This window comes from Oncorhynchus gorbuscha, linkage group LG22 (genome assembly GCF_021184085.1).
Source record: "Oncorhynchus gorbuscha isolate QuinsamMale2020 ecotype Even-year linkage group LG22, OgorEven_v1.0, whole genome shotgun sequence".
Classification (NCBI taxonomy): domain Eukaryota; kingdom Metazoa; phylum Chordata; class Actinopteri; order Salmoniformes; family Salmonidae; genus Oncorhynchus; species Oncorhynchus gorbuscha.
This window is the reverse complement of record NC_060194.1, coordinates 16,718,952-16,736,224: the sequence shown is the minus strand read 5'-3', so window position 1 is coordinate 16,736,224 and position 17,273 is coordinate 16,718,952. Positions and strand designations below refer to the sequence as shown.

General features: G+C 45.8%; 1 protein-coding gene across 4 annotated transcripts in view; it reads left to right on the top strand.

Moving 5' to 3' along the window:
* The window catches only part of LOC124009995 (partitioning defective 3 homolog), a 257,276-nt gene that overhangs the window by 110,744 nt on the left and 129,259 nt on the right, over positions 1–17,273 (top strand). The gene's annotated exons all lie outside the window — the stretch shown is intronic.

Sequence of the window (17,273 nt, the reverse complement as noted above, 5' to 3'; positions counted from 1 at the left end):
TCTCCCCTGCCCCTCCTCTCCCCTGCCCCTCCTCTCCGCTGCCTCTCCTCTCCCTCTCCCCTGCCCCTCCTCTCCCCTGCCCCTCCTCTCCCCTGCCCCTCCTCTCCGCTGCCCCTCCTCTCCGCTGCCTCTCCCTCTCCCCTGCCCCTCCTCTCCTCTGCCTCTCTTCTCCATGTGAACCACTGCATTAGCTGACAGAATGAGTTCAGCAGTTCATCCGTCTGTGGGCGGCTGGGCTGCTCTGGAGCAGCTACGCTGACGATGACGGGTTGGTGTTCGTCCCAAATAACACCCTATTCCTTACATAGTGCACTACTTTTGACCAACCCTTCTTAAAATAAGTGCACTATGTAGGGAATAGGGTGCCATTTGTGACGTGACCTGGGATGTTTCTCATATCATGGTGGTGATCATCATGTAACTCTTTCTCTCGACCAATCACTCCTTTTATGCTTGGTGACATGAGTGGGATATGAGCTGATATTAAAAGGACATTTGGCGCGATGAAGGATTTAGTCACTCAATTACCCTGACCGAGGAATTTATATCCTACAGCAACAGATGTTTGGAGGTCTGTGTTGCATAGAGCTGTAGTAGACATCACTGTAATGGGCCACATAGACTGTGTCCCCAAATGGCTCCCTTGTGCACTACTTTTGACCAGGGTCCTTAGGTCAAAAGTAGTGTACTGCATAGGGAAAGGGCTTCCATTTGGGAAGCATCCATTGTCTCTGCTTTGTCTCACTGTTGTAAGTGCTTGTTCAGATTCTTCTGAAGGGGAGGGAGGAATGGAGGGATGACGCAACTCTATTATAAGATGAGAAATATCTTGTTTGTCCAGTGATGGAACGCCCTGAAAGTCATGACACCGTCGGGGTTCACCGAAAATATATTCTGCCGATATATCTGAGGTCATTGAAGTTGAGAGAGTGCTCGGAGAACTCAACCTGATGGCTTGTGAAGTGAATCCTAAGAATTGAACCTTTATCACCCACCCTGGCAACAGGTGCTGTAGCTATGGCAACAAGAGAGCGCAGAGGTGTGTGCTCTGAGATCTGTCATGTGTTTTAATGAGCCACAGCTGGCAGCACGGGAGCATGGGAGGGTAATGACCACCTCTCTCTCACACGGAGGGAGGGAGGGAGGGAAGGTAATGACTACCTCTCTCTCACACTGAGGGAGGGAGGGAGGGTAATGACCACCTCTCTCTCACATTGAGGGAGGGAGGGAAACCTGATGGTGGACTGCATGGAGAAAACACTATATTTGTGTGTGTTTCTGTGATCTTATACAGTGGGGCAAAAAAGTATTTAGTCAGCCACCAATTGTGCAAGTTCTCCCACTTAAAAAGATGAGAGAGGCCTGTAATTTTCATCATAGCTACACTTCAACTATGACAGACAAAATGAGAATAAAAATCCAGAAAATAAGTATTGGGGTCATAAGCCTATGTATAAGCTCCACCTTAGAAAGCGCTGTCCATTTCGTTGTGTTGGGCTTTGAAACAACATCCACAATAACCATGTTTTATACTGTTTCAACCTGTTGTTGAACTTCTTTCTTAAATCAATCAGTGAGCTGAGTTTTAAAAGCACCATACTGTTATGATGATAAGTGTTTGATGTGATTTTTGATTGTACTTGCATTACTGTCAGAGTGGTTAGAGGAACAACAGAGCCCTGAGTACCAGACCATTAGGACCTGATGGAGGAAGAACAGAGCCCTGAGAACCAGACCATTAGGACCTGATGGAGGAAGAACAGAGCCCTGAGAACCAGACCATTAGGACCTGATGGAGGAAGAACAGAGCCCTGAGTACCAGACCATTAGGACCTAATGGAGGAAGAACAGAGCCCTGGGTACCAGACCATTAGGACCTAATGGAGGAAGAACAGAGCCCTGAGAACCAGACCATTAGGACCTGATGGAGGAAGAACAGAGCCCTGAGTACCAGACCATTAGGACCTAATGGAGGAAGAACAGAGCCCTGAGAACCAGACCATTAGGACCTGATGGAGGAAGAACAGAGCCCTGAGAACCAGACCATTAGGACCTGATGGAGGAAGAACAGAGCCCTGAGTACCAGACCATTAGGACCTAATGGAGGAAGAACAGAGCCCTGGGTACCAGACCATTAGGACCTAATGGAGGAAGAACAGAGCCCTGAGTACCATACCATTAGGACCTAATGGAGGGACAATAGAGCCCTGAGAACCAGACCATTAGGACCTGATGGAGGGACAACAGAGCCCTGAGTACCAGACCATTAGGACCTAATGGAGGAAGAACAGAGCCCTGAGTACCAGGCATTAGAACCTAATGGAGGAAGAACAGAGCCCTGAGTACCAGGCATTAGGACCTAATGGAGGAAGAACAGAGCCCTGAGTACCAGGCCATTAGGACCTAATGGAGGAAGAACAGAGCCCTGAGTACCAGGCCATTAGGACCTAATGGAGGAAGAACAGAGCCCTGAGTACCAGGCATTGGGACCTAATGGAGGAACAACAGAGCCCTGAGTACCAGGCCATTGGGACCTGATGGGGTAATACAGTCGGTAATACAGTCACCACAACTGTACTAATTCAGACGAGCATCCTGCAGCTGAACCAGCCAGCCTGCATCTATCCTTACACGTTCCAACACACGCACATAGAGGGGCGGCAGGTAGCCTAGTGGTTAAAGCATTGGGTCAGTAACCGGAAGGTTGTGAGTTCTAATCAAAGAGCTGATCTGCCCTTGAGCATGGCACTTAACCCTAATTACTCCCTGGTCACTGTCAATAATGACTGGTCCTGAGCAATTAACCGAAATGTCTGTTATGTTTTGGTTTTTACACAACTAATTGACCAACGTCTGTTCAATAATTTGAATTTCATTTAATTTTTTTCTTCTTCTGAGGGCTCAATACAATAGATAGAAATCAGGTTAAGCCTGAACTGTGCGATGTAGTACGGAGTTGTAGTTTCCAACAGGCCAATATTCTACATAGTTAAGTTCAGAAAACGAGATAATTAACTACAATGACCATAATCCATTGCGTGCACGTTTACTTGTCCGGTCTGTGTGGAGCACTGAGCCATAATAAGGACGGTGTGCAGCAGAGAGCTTCAAGTTTCTTGGTGTTCTCATCACCCACAAACTATAATAGTCCAAACACACATAGACAGTCGTGAAGAGGGCACAACAATGCCTATTCCCCCTCAGGAGACTGAAATGATTTGGCATGGGTCCTCAGATCCTCAAAAAGTTTTACAGCTACACCGTCGAGAGCATCCTGACTGGTTGCCTCACTGCCTGGTATAGCAACTGCTCAGACTCCGAACGCAAGGCACTATAGAGGGTAGTGTACATCACTGGGGCCAAGCTTCCTGCCATCCAGGACCTCTATACCAGGCGGTGTCAGAAGAAGGCCCTAAAAATTGGCAGACTCCAGCCACCCTAGTCATAGACTGTTCTCTCTGCTACCGCACGGCAAGCGGTACCGGAGCACCAAGTCTAGGTCCAAGAGGCTTCTAAACTGCTTCTTCCTGCAAGCCATAAGACTCCTGAACAGCTAATCAAATGCCTACCCAGACTATTTGCATTAACCCCCTTTTTACGCTGCTGCTACTCTGTTTAATATCTATGCATAGTCACTTTACCTCTACCGACATGTACTTATTATCTCAACAAACACATTGACTCTGTACCGGTACCCCCTGTACATAGTCTCGCTACTGTTATTTTACTGCTGCTCTTTAATTATTTGTTACTTTTATTTTTTATTAAATAATTTTTCTTGACTGCATTGTTGTTTAAGGGCTTGTAAGTAAGCATTTCACTGTAAGGTTTACTACACCTGTTGTATTCGGGCAAATGTGACAAAGAACATTTGAATTGAGAGAAAGCAGTTGCTTCGCGGTATTTCTACTTGTCAGACAGCAGAGGCAGCAGCTCCGTAGAGGTGAGAGGCAGCAGCTCCGTAGAGGTGAGAGGCAGCAGCTCCGTAGAGGTGAGAGGCAGCAGCTCCGTAGAGGTGAGAGGCAGCAGCTCCGTAGAGGTGAGAGGCAGCAGCTCCGTAGAGGTGAGAGGCAGCAGCTCCGTAGAGGTGAGAGATGAGGACTTGGAATGAAATGATAGTCATCAAAATAAATATTTTATTAAAGTAATGTGAATAAATGATGGTTAAAAAGTGATAAGCAGTAATGGGCAGTCACTAACATTACTTTAAGTCATTAAGTTTAATTCTGTGTTACAGCATTCAACCCACATAATGCATTTAATGTTTAAAAAAATAACAGAAATCGAAAACCGTGATTATTTTTTAAATAATCGAAACGAAACCAACCTCAAAAAGCACTAATCGCTAAGCACTAGTAATGGTTGATCCCTGGCTGTGACCTTACCCTCCGAGGGAGGCTCAGGGGAGTGGGATATGCAAAAACCACATTTCCATTTCCCCATATACTGTACAAGTTACACACTTGTACAAATGTGAAACAGGACAAATACTGTATAAGCCTCCCCCTATTTGACACACATGCTTTATCACAGCATCACAGGTTTGTACTGTGTAGAGTGGAGCCACCCTGAAGCATGCCTCGGGCTCCCTCCCAGCCCTCTACCTGCAGATGAGAGGATATGCCTGGCAAGACAACCTTCCCCTCATTACTCTGAGCTTTAGCTATCTACTCCAGCATGCGCACACACACACACGAGCTGGAACTAGCGAGCAGGGGCCAGGGACATATACTGCTGTGCTTAATTGGCTTTTTAGGTGGGAGAATCTCTCTTCTCATTTTCTCTCCTGTATCCTGTTGGCCACCGTAATTGGAATGCGTTCTAAATGAATGAACGAATGAGCCTTAGCCTGGCCTCAATTCTCACTTCTAGCAGTATTGTCTGAGGTTGGCTTGGATGTGCTTGGTTGTCCTAGGGCTGCATTTGCCTCACACAGCTCCTGAATTCACATGACACTTGTATCCATGTCAGGAGAAAAGATACCACCATCCATTCCCTGGATTTTTTTTACCTTGAATAATCATTTTTTACTTTCCCTCCTTCTAAGATATTTTCTGTCCGGTACGTCCTTGTCCATTGTGTGTATCCATGTTCTTTGTCATGGTTAGACTTGGATCTGTGCATTACTAAACCACAGGGGAGAAGAAGCCTGTGGATACGGTTAGGAGCCGCTAGCTAGGGTCCCTCCAGCGCTCCCTGATTTCCTGCACACTACAACAAAGATGAGGAAGTCCCTCAGGTGGCGGTGGAGCCAAACTGAGCCTACAGTCGCCTGGTTTAGTATGATAAATCATGTAAACCCAAGCAGTAGAGCCATAAATCATGTCTGGTGGAGCTGCTTCTGGAGGATGTGCTTCTAGATTCCTTGTTGCTAGCGGTGGAGGTATGTTTGTATGAGGCTTAATAAGACTGTTGAGTGCGAGTGGTCCACCTCTTGTCTTGGCCACTGGGGACCACAGCTCCATAAGCCCATAGAGATGACTAGAGCACTCCTCTCCATAGAGATGACTGGAGCGCTCCTCTCCATAGAGATGACTGGAGCGCTCCTCTCCATAGAGATGACTAGAGCGCTCCTCTCCATAGAGATGACTAGAGCGCTCCTCTCCATAGAGATGACTAGAGCGCTCCTCTCCATAGAGATGACTAGAGCGCTCCTCTCCATAGAGATGACAGGAGCGCTCCTCTCCATAGAGATGACTAGAGCGCTCCTCTCCGTAGAGATGACTGGAGCGCTCCTCTCCATAGAGATGACTAGAGTGCTCCTCTCCATGAGCCTCACCAGTAGGTGCTGCTGTGGCCTCAGGATTGGGGACAGGTACTGTCTGGGTAACCTGGTGACCGTCACTCACTGTGTAACCCTCACTCTCTTTTTCATTTCCCCTCTCTCTGGCTCACTCACTCACTCACACATCTCTCACTGTCTCTCTCCTCTCGCTCTCTTTGTGTTGCCTCCTTGCTCCATCTTGCCCCCCCTTGCTTTTTTTTCTCCCTCAAATAGGACCTCTCCTTTCCTACCCACCTCTCTTATCTCTCTCTTCTCTCCATGGCTACACCGACCGTACTAGCATCACTCTCATGTTCTGTCTCATCTGTATCTCTCTCCTTTCTTCTTTTCTCTCTCTGTGATCTTTGTTCTCTTTTGTTTTAATGTGACAGAGAGCTGCCTGCTGGCGCTGACATCCCGCTGAGAGAGATGAGGAGTTGAGAGGCTCAGGGTGCCTCTCTAGCAAGGAAAAGCACCTGGGAATGCTTCTCTCCCAGAGGCATTGTACATATTGTTGCATAATTCAACCCCACAATCTGCTAATTACAAGGAAAATGTACCCTTGCTTATACAACCTCGTTAGAAATTGATACTCTGTAAAAGTCTGCAAGATTTCCAACAACCGTTCTTCAGATTTGTCATTAGCAATATCTGAGTGAGGGAAAAGGACAGCAAGGGGAGTGAGAGAATATGTCCTTTATCGCTTTGTGGTTTAAACATGAGTGTAGTGCTATCAAAGGTAGCGCCAGGACCGGAACAACATGCCATCCATATCATTAGAAATCCTACCCGCTTTGAGGCGATGCAGTGCCCTGGCATGATACCACTTAGTGTGTAACACCGATAGGAAAAACTCTGCTTGCCATTCTATCCTTCAGATTTCCATTCTGAGAGCATTACCAGTCGTTTGGCCCTTTGTCAGACTGTGACTCTGCACAGATGAGACGAGCCCGGTGATCTGTGTATGCGTCCCAAACGACAGGCCCAAATGATGGGTTGTGTCCAAAATGGCACCCTATTCCCTTTTTATAGTGACCCATAGGGCTATGGACAAAATCAAATGTTATTGGTCGCATAGACATTTAGCAGGTGTGATGTTCGGATGTACCATTCCTGTGCCGGTGTTGTTACACGTGTTCTGCCACTGCGAGGACGATCAGCTGTACGTCCTGTCTCCCTGTAGCGCTGTCTTGGGCGTCTCACAGTACAGACATTGCAATTTATTGCCCTGGCCACGTCTGCAGTCCTCATGCCTCCTTGCAGCATGCCTAAGGCACGTTCACACAGATGAGCAGGAACCCTGGGCATCTTTCTTTTGGTGTTTTTCAGAGTCAGTAGAAAGGCCTCTTTAGTGTCCCAAGTTTTCATAACTGTGACTTTAATTGCCTACCGTCTGTAAGCTGTTAGTCTTAACGACCGTTCCACAGGTGGTTCATTGAACAAGCATGGGAAACGGTGTTTAAACCCTTTACAATGAAGACGTGAAATAATTGAGATTTTTACGAATTATCTTTGAAAGACAGGGTCCTGAAAAAGGGACATTTCTTTTTTTTCTGAGTTTATATATATATATATACATATATATATATATATACATATATATATACATACATACATACATACAGTGGGGCAAAAAATATTTAGTCAGCCACCAATTGTGCAAGTTCTCCCACTTAAAAAGATGAGATGCCTGTCATTTTCATCACAGGTACACTTCAACTATGACAGACAAAATGAGAAAAAAAATCCAGAAAATCACATTGTAGGATTTTTTATGAATTTATTTGCAACTGGAAACACTTACCTCCATCACTAGCTTTAAGCACCAATTGTCAGAGCAGCTCAGATTACTGCACCTGTACATAGCCCACCTATAATTTAGCCCAAACAACTACCTCTTTCCCTACTGTATTTTATTTATTTATGCATTTATTTATTTTGCTCCTTTGCACCCCATTATTTTTATTTCTACTTTGCACATTCTTCCACTGCAAATCTACCATTCCAGTGTTTTACTTGCTATATTGTATTTACTTTGCCACCATGGCCTTTTTTCGCCTTTACCTCCCTTATCTCACTTAATTTGCTCACATCGTATATATAGACTTATTTTTCTACTATATTATTGACTGTATGCTTGTTTTACTCCATGTGTAACTTTGTTGTTGTATGTGTCGAACTGCTTTGCTTTATCTTGGCCAGGTCGCAATTGTATATGAGAACTTGTTCTCAACTTGTTCTCAACTTGTCTACCTGGTTAAATAAAGGTGAAATAAATAAATATACAGCAAGAGTTGAATAGGATGGCATTGACTAGAATACATTATATGCAGTACATATGAAATGGGTAAAACAGTATGTAAACATTGTTGAAGTAACCAATGTGCCATTATTAAAGTGACTGGTGTTCCATGTCTATGTACATAGGGCAGCAGCCTCTAAGGTGCAGGAATGAGTAACCGGGTGGTAGCCGGCTAGTGACAATGACTAAGTTCAAAGCAGGGTACTGGGTGGACGCTGGCTAGTGACTGCTATTTAACAGTCTAATGGGCTTTAGATAGATGCTGTTTGTCAGTCTCTCGGTCCCAGCTTTGATGCACCTCTACTGACCTCGCCTTCTGGATGATAGCGGGGTGCTTGATGATCTCCTTGGCCTTCCTCGACCGTGCAGTTGCCTTACCCAGGTGGTTGTTACAGCCCAACATAATGCTCTCAATGGTGCATCTGTAAAAATTAGTGAGGGTCTTAGTGGCCAATCCGGATTTCTTCTACCTCCGGAGGTTAAGGAGGCGCGCTGTTGCACCTTCTTCACCGCACTATGTGTATGGTGGACCAATTCAAATTGTCAGTGATGTGTACGCCGAGGAACTTGAAGCTTTTCACCTTCTCCACTGCCGCCTTGTTGATGTGGATGGTTAGCGTGCTCTGCTCTGTTGTCTCCTGAAGTCCACAATTGGCTCCTTCGTTTTGTTGACGTTGAGGGAGTGGTTATATTCCTCGCATCACTCCGCCAGGGCCCTCACCTCCTCCCTCATCATTGTTGGTAATCAGGCCTACAACTGTTGTGTCGTCTGCAAACTTAATGATTGAGTTGGAGGCGTGCGTGGCCACACAGTCATGGGTAAACAGTGAGTACAGGAGGGGGCTGAGCATGCATCCTTGTGGAGCCCCTGCGTTGAGGGTCAGTGTAGTGGAGATGTTGTTTCCCTACCTTCACCACATGGGGGTGTCCAGGACCCAGTTGCACAGGGCGGGGTTCATACCCAGTTCCCTGAGCTTAATGATGAGCTTGGCAAGGTACTATAGTGTTGAAGGCTGAGCGATAGTCAACGAACAGCATTCTTTCATAGGTATTCCTCTTGTCCAGATGAGAGATGGTGATTGCATCGTCTGTGGATCTGCTGTGGGTCTCGGGTGACAGGTAAGGTGGAGATGATATTATCCTTAACTAGCCTCTCAAAGCACTTTGATGACAGAAGTGAGTGTTACAGGGCGTTAGTCATTTAGTTGCTTTCTTGGGTACAGGAACAATGGTGGACATCTTGAAGTAAGTGGGGACAGCAGACTGGGATAGGGAGAGATTGAATATGTCCGTAAACCCTCCAGCCAGCTGGTCTGCACATGCTCTGAGGATGCGGCTAGGGATGCCGTCTGGGCCGGCAGTCTTGTAAGGGTTAACACGCTTATATGGCTTACTCACGTCGGCCACGAAGAACGAGAGCTCAAAGTCCTCCGGATCGGCCTGTGTCGGCGGCACTGTTTTATCCTCAGTGGCTGAAGAAGGTGTTAACTTCTCTGGGATAGTTGGGACGGTAGCGTCCCACCTGGCCAACATCCAGTGAAAATGCAGAGCGCCAAATTAAACTTTCATGAAATCACACATGCAATACACCAAATTAAAGCTACACTTGTTGTTAATCCAGCCAACGTGTCAGATTTCAAAAAGGCTTTACAAACTATGCTATTATCTGAGGACAGCAACCCAGCAAACAAACACAGACAATCATATTTCAACCCACCAGGCACGACACAAAACGCAGAAATAAAGATATAATTCATGCCTTACCTTTGACGAGCTTCTTCTGTTGGCACTCCAATATGTCCCATAAACATCACAAATGTTCCTTTTGTTCGATTAATTCCATCGTTATATATCCAAAATGTCAATTTATTTGGCGCGTTTGATCCAGAAAAACACCTATTCCAACTCGTGCAACATGACTACAAAATATCTCATACATTACCTGTAATCTTTGTCCAAACATTTCAAAAAACTTTTCTAATACAACTTTAGATATTTTTTTACGTAAATAATTTATCAAATTTAAGACCGGATAAACTGCGTTCAATACCGGAGGAAAATAAAGTGTAGCGAGCTTTCAGGTTATGCGCCTCTAACAAATACTACACTTCTCTCTTCCTTCGTTCTGAACAGTGCTACTTCTTCATTTCTCAAAGGAAAAACCTCAACCAATTTCTAAAGATTGTTGACATCCAGTGGAAGCGATAGGAACTGCAAGCAAGTCCCTTAGTAATCTGAATTCCCAATGAAAACCCATTGGATAGAGTGACCTAAAAAAAAAAAATCTGAATGGTTTGTCCTCTGGGTTTTGCCTGCCAAATATGTTCTGTTATACTCACAGACATCATTCAAACAGTTGTAGAAGTTCCGAGTGTTTTCTATCCAAATCTACTAATATGCATATCTTAGCTTCTGGGCCTGAGTTGTAGGCAGTTTACTTTGGGCACGCTTTTAATCCGGACGTGTAAATACTGCCCCCTATCCCAAATAAGTTTTTTCACTTGTCCGGTAGCAAGACGTCGGTGTCCACGATGTGGCTGATTCTCTCTTTATAAACCGTGTTCTAAGTAGTGCACTATGTATGGAATAAGATGCCATTTGGGACGTGTCCTTGCTGAACTCTCCTGACCTATATCTCCTTAAGCACAGCTGTGTGCATCATCACCAGCCATAGACATGTACAGGAAGCCAGTGTAGACAAAACTAGCGCAGGGTTATAAAACCCTCCGTTAGAGCTGTTGGATTGGCTCTTGACGGAAAGTTTGTCTCGATATATAATCTGAGTAATCAGACGAGTGCATGTTTCACAAAGTCCTTTGTCTCAACTACTGGTGACTCCTTGGCCTCTCTCCTCTCTGTGTTTTCTCTGGCTTGGTGTTAGATGCTACAGTGAAACAGAACAGACTGACTCTGTTGAAAAGTAAGGCGCCACAAAGGTGAAATTCCTTGACGTCTTTCACAAACAAAGCAGTGCTATCGATAGCACGGAATGAGAAGGACCTAGGAGAAGTGTGGAGCCACTAGTCTTCTCTCTGAGGGACAAAGCTGTACTTTCTCTGATCTCCCACTAGTCTCAAGACCGACATGTTTCTTCCCTGCAAGCCCAAAGGCAGCCATCTTACAGCATAACTTGTTTCTCCCTCAGCCACAAGACTGGTTGTGTGGGTAATGGGTGTCTTGTGACAATTATCTCTCTTTTTCACTCTCTTTCTTGCTCTCTCTCTTTCATTCTCTCGCTCTCACATAATCTCTCTCTCTCCTCTCTTCCCCCTCTCTCTCAGCTTTCAGTTTTTATGGTTATTTGGTCTCTTATTCACACAGGGAATGCTCAGTTAACCTGACAAGTGTTCCTGCCAGCATCACAATGCAGTTACTCTGAAACATCACTTCAATCTGCCTTTAGTAAATGCTTCATGTAAATCAAGTCTAATGCTGAAGTGACCTTCTTTGCTCCACAGCCTATCTGTAGAGGAATTTCTTGAACATGCAGTGGGAATTTCCTGTGTGTGTGTGTGTGAGATTCTCTGCTTACATATATAAATTCCTCGTCTCCAATGTGTGAAACTATGCATCCTTTGTTCTCTGATTCGTCCTCACCTTGGCTAGTACATACAAGCCTGTTAATTCCTGTTTAGGGTTTTTGATGTGCTCAGTGGAGTGAGAAATAGCTCCCTCCATGCAAACAGTCTCACAACAGCTTCATTACCCCCCCAGCGAGCCACAGTAGACACACTATGCGTCCCAAATGGCACCCTATTCCCATTGTAGTGCACTATTTTTGACCAGAGCCCTACGGACTAGGGTACCATTTGGGTCATAACCACTCCCACTCAATGGGGAGACCATAATCACTTCTTGGAATTCACACCCTAAACTGGTAGAAACAATGCAATATTACATAGTCAGTCAGGTCTAGAAAAATACAGCATAACATCTAAGCATATGATTATGGTATGTATATGTACTGCGCATATAAGGTGTGTGATCCTACCCAACTTTGAGATGATCAAGAAGCTCATATGAGGGATCCCACCTTCGCTCTGCTCAGACTCTCTTTGGGACTGCACTAGACTGCCGTGTATGTGTGTGCGGCTGTGCGTGTGTCTGTGTGTGCGGCTGTGCGTGTGTCTGTGTGTGCGGCTGTGCGTGTGTCTGTGTGTGCGGCTGTGCGTGTGTTTGTGTGTGCGGCTGTGCGTGTGTCTGTGTGTGCGGCTGTGCGTGTGTCTGTGTGTGCGGCTGTGCGTGTGTCTGTGTGTGCGGCTGTGCGTGTGTCTGTGTGTGCGGCTGTGCGTGTGTGCGGCTGTGCGTGTGTGCGGCTGTGCGTGCGGCTGTGCGTGCGTCTGGCTGTGCGTCTGGCTGTGCGTGCGTCTGTGCGTGCGTCTGTGCGTGCGTCTGGCTGTGCGTGCGTCTGTGCGTGCGTCTGTGCGTGCGTCTGTGCGTGCTGCTGTGCGTGTGTCTGTGTGTGTGTCTGTGTCTGTGTGTGCGGCTGTGCGTGTGTCTGTGTGTGCGGCTGTGCGTGTGTCTGTGTGTGCGTCTGTGTGTGCGGCTGTGCGTGTGTCTGTGTGTGCGGCCAGCTGATGCGGTGCCACGTCTCATATGCTTCCCATTACGTCCTGTGTTTCAGAACAGCCACCACCAGCCACCCCCCCCCACACACACACACCTGCCTGACTAGTTCTACTGATCGTGTTGATTATGTTTTAACACCAAACATCACAGCTGCCGGTATTTGTTGGACCAGCGCCTATGTCAACTCAGGATTCCTGTAAAAAATAAGCGAAGCAGGCCTCAGGGAAGGGGTATATACTATACCGGGACTCTGGAGTGGTAGTCCAACTAGGTTAGAGGAGGAAACCACTAAGCTACGTTTAGCTTGACCTCAGCAAGGAACACTTACAACCTCTCTTTTCACTTGTTGCAGGTCGTTTACATATATCCCCTCTCATCTACACTCATTAAAACAGGTGGTTTACATATATCCCCTCATCTACAACTCATTAAAACAGCGTTTAAAATATCCTCCTTTTCTCTCACTTTCTGGGAAAAAGGGAACAGTATCTGAACGTTCCCCAAACTTTCCGTATCTCCACATTCTATGATTTAGGCTGGTTTTTGTTTACTGCAAGAAGTCATTGCTATGCAGATGAGTAGTCTGTGTGTCATGTTGATATGTGCTCCGTCCCTCCCCTTCGCTGCTCTGTCAGTGATTGTCTGGATATCGGAAATGGCTGCTCGGGAATTAAGTGGATCGCAGATGGAGCTTTTGAGAGTAGAGACTGGAAATCTCATTTTGCGCCTCCGTATTGTTATTGCTCTGCTGGCTGCTCTGAAAAACGGCTTAGCTGGGTGTTTTTCTTTGGGCTGGCCCTCCACTCTCATTGCCTGTTTATATACAGACAGTACACCAGGCAGTCAGAGTTTCCTTTGCTTTACACTGTCTGCCTCAGACTGGGCTAAGGACACCCCGTATCCTGTCAACGTCATCCTGTCAGTGTTTTTTGTGTGTTTTCAGCCAGCCGACGGGAAAGTGTGTCCAGTGCAAAATCGAAAGTATTCAGATCCCTTGACTTTCTCAGAAATTTTACACGTTACAGCCTTATTGTGAAATTGATGAGTAAAAACACATTTAATCCATCTACACACTATAGATTTTTGAAATATTTTTAACATTGCAAAGTATTCAGAGCATTTGCTATGAGACTCAAAATTGAGTTCTACGGACAATTCCTTCGACATCATGAGTTGTTTTTTTTGTTCTGACATGCGCTATCAACTGTGGGACCTTTTATATAGACAGGTGTTTGCCTTTCCAAATCATGTCCAATCAATTGGATTTACCACAGGTGCACTCCAAGTTGTAGAAACATCTCAAGGTTGATGAAAGGAAACAGGATGTACCTGAGCTCAATTTTGAGTTTCATAGCAAATGCTCTGAATAATGTAAATAAGGTATTTTTTTTATACATTTCTCAACCTGTCTTCACTTTGTCATTACGGGGTATTACGGGGTACAGGGCTGTAAACGTAACAAAATGTGGAAAAGGTCACGGGGTCTGAATACTTTCCAAATGTTCGCTGTGTGTCCCTAGCTAGCCAGGAGTCAACAGCTTGGTATGTTGCCTTCATAATTGCCTGTCTAGCAGTAAACATTAGGCCTGTTTAAGATGGTAGCAGTGGTAATGATGTGTGCGGTATTGGCAGCTTGACTATGAGACTTCATTTAATTCACTAGTAGTTGAAATTGGATATAGTGCTCCTTAATGACCCTAAGGACACCTGGGGCTCTCTGTGTGCATACTGTCTCACTTCCCCAGAAATGGAACCAAATCTTGCCTCAAAGCCAGAATCCTAAGTTGAAACGGTAGCAAAGCGGACACCCCGTCCTGTGTTGTGGTAAAAAAGCTGAGGGATGGGCCTGGAGGAATGCAACCACTCTCAAATTCATAGACACAGCTATGGATACAAGGACTGGCCGTCCATGATCGTTTCAACCAGGCTATACAGTCTTTGTTTACAAACGTTGTTAAACAAGCTATTATTTTGGGATCTGATGAAGTATGACAGTTGACCTAAGCTCGTGAGGCATTTATAAGTTATATCCTTTAATGGGCATTTTTAATACATTTTTAAGTAAAAAAAAAAAATGAATGTAGCGACTACAGATTCCAGCTTTAAGAGGGGTTTCCTGGGAGGGGTCACCAAGCTAGTGACACAGGACCTGTTTGTCAGGTCTCTGAGATATATTAAAGATTCCTGTGGGTATTTGAAGGCTTGTGTGTGTGTTTCCGTGTCTCTGCGGGTGCGTGTCTATGTGTCCCCGTAAACAATCAGCAGTCCATTTCCAGCAGGAGCACACTTCATTAAGTACAGTCTGTCCTTCTGCTACACAGGCCACTTCATTTACACTGAGAGCTAGAAGGGGGGACTTGGATTGATTTTACTATTCAAATTGAATGAGCCCACAGGCCCAAGTGTCGTAGATAACTAAAATGAGGAAACGAACAATGACTCGGCTGAAAAAGAAACCGCGGCCTGTCCTGTGATAAAGGGAGTAGTGCCATTTGGGACTCAGCCACGGCCTGCGTTACCTGCCTGCCTGTAGCCTGTCTTGTCTTCCCAGTAGCCATTAAACCCCAGCCCCGACTTGCACATATAGTGTTCTAACCACTTGGTTAGATTGGGAGGAAATGTAGGTCCTGTTGGCACAGGAGGAGTTTAGTGCCATGTTGTGTTTTTAAGTGACTTTTGACAGTTAAATCTAATGTGAAGTCTTGAAAGTCTCTCTTTTAGTTGCTGTAGGGTTATTGAGTACGCTGTGTAAAGTGCAAACTGTCATATTTGAGACACTCCTATCACTATCAAGTATTTTTTATTTTATTTTAACCTTTATTTAACTAGGCAAGACAGTTAAAGAACAAATTCTTATTTTCAATGACGGCCTGGTGGGTTAACTGGTCTAGGAACAGTGGGTTAACTGGTCTAGGAACTGTGGGTTAACTGGTCTAGGAACAGTGGGTTAACTGGTCTAGGAACTGTGGGTTAACTGGCCTAGGAACTGTGGGTTAACTGGCCTAGGAACTGTGGGTTAACTGGCCTAGGAACTGTGGGTTAACTGGTCTAGGAACTGTGGGTTAACTGGTCTAGGAACTGTGGGTTAACTGGTCTAGGAACTGTGGGTTAACTGCCTGTTCAGGGGCAGAATGACAGATTTGTACCTTGTCAGCTCGGGGGTTTGAACTTGCAACCTTCCGGTTACTAGTCCAACGCTCTAACCACTAGGCTACGCTGCCGCCATCTTGAGCCAGCAATAGCCAGCAGAATGTGTATCTACTGTAGTTTGATCAAATTATGTTAGTTTTTGCAGACAACATATTTGAGTCACTCAAATCACTCGCATCTTGATGCTGGATGGGTGGGTGCGTTGTGGGGCCCTATTGCCCCGAGCCAATAGTTTAATGATGGAGAACAGACAGTGTCTGCAACTTTCCCCTCAACATTCGCTCCCTGTCCCTGTGCCTTGCCTGGGGGGAGAGACGATGTCTGCATCCCAAATGCCACACTATTACATTTTTTAAAGTCACTTCTTTTGACCAGGGCCCACTGCGCAGGTTAGGAAAATGGAATTGTCACTCAATGAATAAAACAGAAGTCCTTAGAGAAGCTGCTATTGAAATGTGGCAGTGGAACTCGCCTGAGGCATCTGTGATGGTGAATGTGATTCACAAACCCTTTCAAGGAACATAGTGTTGTCTTGGGGAATAGAATGTGAATATTGTACTTTTCTTTACCTTTTCATAAATATCTGCCCCTGTCTGTTTCTTTCTTTGGAGTAAGGCTGCCCTCCCGTTTCTCTGTCTACACAATATCGTTTACGTGTAACCCACGGTGTTTACGTGTAACCCACGGCGTTTACATGTAACCCACGGCGTTTACGTGTAACCCACGGCGTCGCAAACCCGTTTGTCGCGCTCAGAAACCAATTAACAAGCCATAGCTCCGGTTAAGCATAGGACACGTTTCTATGAGACATGCTCTGTAGCCACTGTGAGCTTCGTCTGAAGGACAACAGGACTGTGGTTCAGACAGGCAGCGTAGCCCCCACCACTGTATGTCCCCCTCTCCGCAGCAAACAGTCCACTGTCATGGCAACAATGACAATCTAACCGTATAACCGACGGTTATGGATGACGAACGTCACAAAAATAAAACAAGTCATGATGGGTAAAGAAAAAGAACCGCCATCTAAAATGACATGGCCGACACAGCCATCGTTTTTAATACTGAGGCGAGCTGTTGCCGTGGCTGCTGTTGCCGTGGCTCCTCCGCCTTCTCCGGTGTCGCTGTCGGCTCTCTCGCGGGCGCTCTCTAGGTCTCCTGAGTCACTCCGGAGTCCTGGCCCTACCTAGACAGAAGATGTACAGTACAATAGGAGGAATGTCCAGAGTCAGGGCACAGTGAGAGATGGCAGACTGAGGGTTATAGAGGGCTTTCAAAGGAGAGCGGCACCTGTCATGTCTGCCTGGCCATTTTTTATTTTCAGGTTTGAATAGCAGCAAATACACCGGCTCTAATAGGGACTTTTATGTAGGTTACCTGTCTGTTGGGTCTTGTTTCCTACTTAGCGTTTTTGAATGATTTAAACCATACCACTCATTTCGGCGTGGAATGGATTATCGTTCGACGTCTGTTCCGATAGGACTCCAGAAG